The sequence below is a fragment of the Nicotiana tabacum genome, chromosome 10 (assembly GCF_000715075.1).
Source record: "Nicotiana tabacum cultivar K326 chromosome 10, ASM71507v2, whole genome shotgun sequence".
Classification (NCBI taxonomy): Eukaryota; Viridiplantae; Streptophyta; class Magnoliopsida; order Solanales; family Solanaceae; genus Nicotiana; species Nicotiana tabacum.
Window position 1 is genome coordinate 81,546,280 of NC_134089.1, and position 7,462 is coordinate 81,553,741.

Sequence of the window (7,462 nt, forward strand, 5' to 3'; positions counted from 1 at the left end):
CTACCAGTTGCAGAGCATCCATGGGAGAGCGTGACTATGGACTTTATCACTTTCCTACCGAAGTCCGACAGTTATGGTACTATTATGGCGGTAGTGGATAGATTTTCCAAATATGCCACCTTCATGCCTGCCTCACTGGGTTGTAAAGCTAAAGAAGCCGCCAAGCTATTCTTTAAGAACATGGTAAAGTATTGGGGCTTACCAAGGCATATCATTAGTGATCGAGACCCCCGCTTTACTGGAAACTTTTGGAGAGAGTTGTTTGAGATACTTGGCACGGAACTGCACTTTTCTACTAGTTTCCACCCACAGACAGATGGACAAACGGAACAGGTTAATGCCTTACTAGAATGCTAATTAAGGCATTATGTAAGCGCACATCAGAAAGATTGGGAAAGGCTCCTAGACATCACCCAATTCCTTTATAACTTGCAGCGAAGTGAGTCCACGGGGCGGACACCATTTGAGCTAGCCACATGCCAAAAACTACAAACTCCACATTCATTATTAGCCGCATTCGAAGGAACAAGTTTGGGGGCTTATCATATGGCCAAAGGATGGGAGGAGCAGCTCGATACCGCTAAGTCCTACTTGGATAAGGCAGCTAAGAAGATGAAGAAGTTTACGGACTGTAAGCGGCGTCCCACAGACTATAGAGTTGGGGACATGGTCATGGTCAAGTTTAACCCAAGACAGTTCAAAGCACTACGGGGTATGCATCAGAAGCTGATTCGCAAGTACGAGGGCCATTTAAGATCGTCGCCAAGGTAGGCAAGATCTCATACAAGCTTGACATGCCATCATATCTTAAGATCTACCATGTCTTCCATGCCAGCATGCTTAAGCCATATCATGAAGATAAGGATGATCCGAGTAGGGGCCAATCAAGTCGAGCGCCAATAACTATCACCGCCTTGCATGATCGGGAGATTGAGGCTATCATAGATTACTAGGCCAGGCGAAAACAAGGGCAAAAAGCCACCGCTATGTTCCTCGTCCATTGGAAAGGGCAATCACCGGAGGAGGCCACGTGGGAACAATATGAAGACTTGTGGCAATTCAAAGATAAGATCCGAGAGTTTATGCAATAGCATTGTGTCGCGGTCGTCTCAATATTAGGTGGGGGAGAGTGTGATGACCCGTCATGTCATCATGCCACATAGGTGTCATTTGGCATATATTAATGCCATGTGGAAGCTTACATAAGAATAAGGCTAGCATTTGTGAGAAGATTCTAGAGAAGTATGGACATTTCCTTAGGAAGAACCTAGATCCCTATAGATTTGCTAGGAAAGTCCTTGGAATCTTCTAGGTTTGGAGAGAGTTCTAGAGAAAGCTCTTATCTTGTAAATACTAAGAACTTGTGTAACAATTAATATTTACACACTAGCCCCTATGAGACTAGTATATAAATGGGGTCATTCATTTGTAATTCACCAAGCAAACAATTCCAGTTCCCTCTAATACAAAGCTTCTTTTAACAATTCTCTTGTATTCTTTCTTCCATTCTCTTAGCGATCTTGAGTGTAGTAAGGCTAACTTGACATAGCAAGAATGTGAGCAAGTTGTGCAAGATCGTGAGCGAGTTGTCAAGTGTCGCACATGTACTTAGTTAACAACTAAGGACGTGACATTTGTCTTCAAAAATTCGTGACCAATCCCTATATATATGCAAGAACAAAACATATATAACTTCTTCATAAGTTGTACACGTTGTGTATGCTTGGAAACATCTCCAAAGTGCAATCCAGCAGCCCGCAAATGCATGGCAAACCTATGCCCGACGTTGTCAAATCTGGGCAGCTTGTTTTTTCTCCTGGTGAATTTAGTCATTGACCACATATAATACTTTTCAAATATTGCTTATTTAAGCTCATTAGGGATGGGGCAATATTGTCCAAGACCTGTTGCAAAACTCATTAACTCATCATGGTACTGTGAACGATACTGAGTTAAAACAAAATTCAGGAAACTGTTAGAAGAATAAAGAAATATATCAAATAGTAAAGAATCAGAAATATTCCGAGTCCACAATTTTCTTGTGCGTCCTTAAGGAATTTTAACCCCCTCACACGTTGCCAAGGTAATGGATTAAATCCTCCCAGGATGAAACGGAATAAACCTTCCTGCAACAGTGGCAATACAAACTGCAGGATACCAACGAACTCAAAGAACGGAGCAAAATCACACTTACGAATTCGAGAGAGAGAGACTGCGAATTAGGATGCAGTATATTCAGAAAGAAAGAAGTTCTAGAGTCTATTTCATATCTGGAAGATGCAGCCTTGCCTCATAATTTATAGGCAAATATCAGAAGAGGTGTCTGGAAAGGTGCCTTTTCAGAAAATACGCAGCCTGCCGTGGTTCTACCGCGATCGCGGCCGAATCGCGGCCAGAGAGCTTCTCTGAATCTGACTGCCGCGATTCTACCGCGGTCGCGGCAGAACCGCGGCCAGTGAGGCCTTCTGAACCTGACTGCCGCGATTCTACCGCGGTCGCGGCAGAACCGCGGCCAATGAGGCCCTCTGAATGTTTAGCAGTGATTTGGCATTTAATTAATTATTAAATAATTAAATAAATTTTGTCCAAAAATAATCTTATCGATCGATCATTTGACAAATCCAAAGCCAAAGCCAAAGCCAAAGCCGAAGCCGAGCCGAGTGAGCGACGACGACGGCGTGAGGGTTCATTCTCTTCAACTCCTTTTAAGAGCTTTAAGAAGTGAATCTATATATAAGCACATAAATGTGATTGTCCCTCACCAATGAGGGACAAAGTGCAAGACAAAATTTCACTTCTTCAAAGTTTCATTTTCCCTCCATTTTATTTTCCTCCATTTCCAATTCACACTTCTTCTCTTTTACAGCCCAATGGTTTAAAGTCCAACAATCCCCCACATGAATGGGAATGGCTGTATCAAAAAAGATCATAGATGAAAGCTTTCCGTAGTGAACATATGTCGGATATACTCGGTCAATCGGTAGATTTGATATCTTTGAACCGTCGAACTTTTAGTGTATACCTAGACAGCCATATGTCACACAACCAACCCTTAACCGTCTTTTGGTTCTCATTGTTGTGTTCGTTTTAGCCATGAACACCGCCTGGTTTCATAAGTGCGTAGAGAATTGGCCTTACAGAATTCTCATTGAAGCGGCTTCTTCTTCTCACTTACATAGGTGATTCCTAAACGTGTAATCCTTTAGATTGACATTATCTGATAAATACTTCATCAAACTTAGGTAATCATTAAAGAACGTGTAAAGTTCTATCCTTGTTACTGAACATTGTCTTCATCACGAGAATGGACCAAAGATTTTGTTTTGACAATGTTGAACCGGTCAATCACAACTTTGTTTGAGCTCCTTGAACCTAGATCTCGGAACATCCAAAATTTTAGGTAGAGTTACCTCCATGTTGACTTGTCCTCGTCCATAGTCCCATTCCCTTAGATGATTTCTCAACTCCCTCTCTAGTTAAGCCTTTTGTAAGTGGATCCACAACATTATCCTTTGATCTTACCTAATCAATAGTGATAATTCCACTAGAAAGTAGTTGTCTAACGGTATTATGTCTTCGTCGTATATGACGAGACTTTCCGTTATACATAACGCTCCCGGCCTGTCCTATTGCAGCCTCACTATCGCAATGTATGCAAAAAGGAGCCAAAGGTTTTGGCCAGAACGGAATGTCTTCTAAAATATTCCGAAGCCATTCAGCTTCTTCACCGGCTTTATCCAATGTTATAAACTCTGATTCCATTGTAGAGCGAGCAATACATGTCTGTTTGGAAGACTACCAAGATACTGCTCCTCCACCAATAGTAAACACGTATCCACTTGTGGACTTTATTTCTGATGAGCCGGTTATCCAATTAGCATCACTATATCCTTCAATAACCGCAGGATAGTTATTGTAGTGCAAAGCGTAGTCTTGGGTATACTCCAAATATCCCAGAACTCGTTTCATAGCCACCCAGTGATGCTTGTTGGGATTACTTGTGAATCGACTAAGTTTATTTATTGCACAAGCTATATCAGGTCGGGTACAGTTCATGATGTACATTAGACTTCCCAACACACGAGCATACTCCAATTGAGACGTATTTTCGCCTTTATTCTTCATAAGATGATGGTTTAAGTCAATTGGAGTTCTTGCACTTCTAAATTCCAAGTGTTTGAATTTTTCAAGTACCATTTTCACGTAATGTGATTGAGACAAAGCTAGACCTTGAGGAGTCCTCTGGATTTTAATTCCTAGAATTACATCGGCAACTCCTAAGTCTTTCATATCAAACTTACTAGCAAGCATATGCTTAGTAGCTTGAATGTCGGCAATGTCTTTGCTCATTATTAGCGTATCATCAACATATAAGCAAATAATGACTACATGATTTTGAACGTTCTTAATGTAAACACACTTATCACATTCATTAATCTTAAAACCATTTGACAACATTGATTGGTCAAATTTCGCATGCCATTGTTTGGGTGCTTGTTTTAATCCATAAAGAGACTTAACAAGTCTACACACCTTCTTTTCTTTTCCCAGAACCACAAACCCTTCAGGTTGGTTCATGTAAATTTCTTCCTTAAGATCACCATTTAAGAAGGCTGTTTTTACATCCATTTGATGGATTTGAAGACCATACAAGGCGACTAACGCTATTAGCATCCGAATAGATGTAATTCTTGTTACCGGCGAGTATGTGTCAATATAGTCAAGACCTTCTCATTGTCTAAATCCTTTGACAACAAGTCTTGCCTTGTATTTGTCAATAGTACCATCGTCTTTCATTTTCTTCTTGAAAATCCATTTAGAACCCAACGTTTTATTACCCGGAGGAAGATCAGCCAATTCCCAGGTATGGTTGCTCAATATGGATTCTATTTCACTATTGACAGCTTCTTTCCAATATTGTGCTTCTGAGGAAGACATTGCTTCCTTGAAGGTACGAGGCTCATTTTCTAACAGAAAAGTCAGAAAATCTGGACCGAATGAAGTAGATATCCTTTGACGTTTACTTCTTCTTGGATTTTCTTCATTAGACATACCATCTGTTATTTCCTCCCGAGGTCGTTTTGACTTTTGGCAGGTCACTTCACTTTCCTTTTTATACGGATAAATAGTTTCAAAGAATTCAGCATTATCTGATTCTATTATCGTATTAATGTGAATCTCAGGATTTTCTGATTTATGAACCAGAAAACGATATGCCTTGCTATTGGTTACATATCCAATAAACACACAATCAACCGTTTTTGGACCTATCTTAACTCTTTTAGGTTTAGGAACTTGTACCTTAGCTAAACACCCCCACACTTTGAAGTATTTCAAGCTAGGCTTCCTTCCTTTCCACTTTTCATAAGGAATGGACTGTGTTTTACTATGAGGTACACGATTGATTATCCGGTTAGCTGTAAGTATAGCTTCCCCCCACAAGTTCGGTGGTAAGCCAGAACTTATTAGTAATGCATTCATCATCTCCTTCAATGTTCGATTCTTCCTCTCCGCAATTCCATTAGATTGTGGAGAGTAAGGGGCAGTTGTTTGATGAATAATGCCATTTTCCAAACAAATTTCTTCAAAAGGAGATTCATATTCGCCACCCCTATCACTTCTTATCATTTTGATCTTTTTGTTTAGTTGCGTTTCAACTTCACTCTTGTATTGCTTGAAAGCATTAATTGCCTCATCTTTACTATTAAGTAAATAAACATAGCAGTATCTCGTGCTATCGTCAATAAAAGTAATAAAATACTTTTTCCCACCGCGTGATGGTGTTGACTTCATGTCGCAAATATCTGTGTGAATTAAGTCTAAAGGACTTGAATTCTTTTCAACGGACTTATAAGGATGCTTAGCATACTTTGATTCCACACATATTTGACATTTGGAATTAATGCAATCAAATTTTGGCAATACTTCTAGATTTATCATCTTCTGCAATGTTTTGAAGTTTACGTGACCTAAACGCGAATGCCATAAAGTGTTTGACTCAAGTAAGTAAGAAGAAATATTCACTTTATTGATAGGAACTGCTATTACATTTAGCTTAAAAAGGCCCTCATTTAGGTAACCTTTTCCTACATATACATCGTTCTTACTAAGTACAACACTATTAGAAACAAAAATACATTTGAATCCATTCTTGACAAGAAGTGAGGTAGACACAAGATTCTTGCGAATTTCTGGAACATGGAGGACTTGATTTAGAGTCACTATTTTTCCCGACGTCATCTTCAACGCAATCTTGCCAACTCCTTCAATTTTGGCCGTAGATGAATTTCCCATGAAGATTGTCTCGTCGGGTCCTGCGGGGGCATAAGAAGAAAATAACTCCTTGTTAGCACAAACATGGCGGGTGGCTCCAGAATCTATCCACCATTCTTTTGGATTTCCTACCAAATTGCATTCAGACAACATGGCACATAAGTCCTCCATTTCATCTTCAACCATGTTAGCTTGATTCTTTTTCTTCTTATCATTCTTGGGCGCACGACAATCCACGGCCTTATGCCCAGATCTTCCACAGTTGTGGCAATTACCCTTGAACTTTTTCCTGCTTGGGTAATTCTTTGGTCCGGAAGCCTTCTTCCTCTTCTTATTTTGTGGCGCCTCCTCAACAACGTTTGCCCCCATTATTGTCGAGTTTCCACGTGACTTCTTTTCAGCATTTTTGTTGTCTTCTTCTATCCTCAGACGAACAATCAAGTCTTCTAGTGTCATCTCCTTCCGCTTGTGTTTAAGATAGTTCTTAAAATCCTTCCACAACGGAGGTAACTTTTCAATGAAAGCAGCGACTTGAAAGGCCTCATTTATGACCATACCTTTAATAACAAATTCATAATTAATAATAAGATAAATCTTATTAATAAAATTATTGATTCGGGTCATACCTTCAGCAAGGAGGTCATGCACAATGACTTGTAATTCTTGGACTTGAGTTATGACGGACCTAGTGTCAATCATCTTGAAATCCAAAAACCTTGCAGCCACGAACTTCTTAAGTCCGGCATCCTCAGTCTTGTACTTCTTCTCTAGTGCATTCCATAATGCTTTTGAAGTTTCCATGACACTATAGACATTGTACAAGCCATCTTCCAAACAACTCAATATGTAGTTTTTGCACAAGAAATCAGAATGTTTCCATGCTTCAGTTACAACAAGTCGTTCATCATCCGGAGTATTATCAGCCATGACCGGAGGATCCTCCTTGATGAAACGTTGCAAACTCAACGTAGTAAGATAGAAGAGCATCTTCATTTGCCAACGTTTGAAGTCAATCCCGGAAAACTTTCCGGGTTTTTCTGCCGGTGCCATAGCATGAGCAGGAGTAGAACGGCTTGTAACAGCAGCAACCGTTCCCGCAACACTTCCATTAGTTTGGTTTTCATTCGTCATATTTCTGTAAAGTTGAAAACAATACAGAACTTGTTAATCAGTGAAGTTTTTGATATCT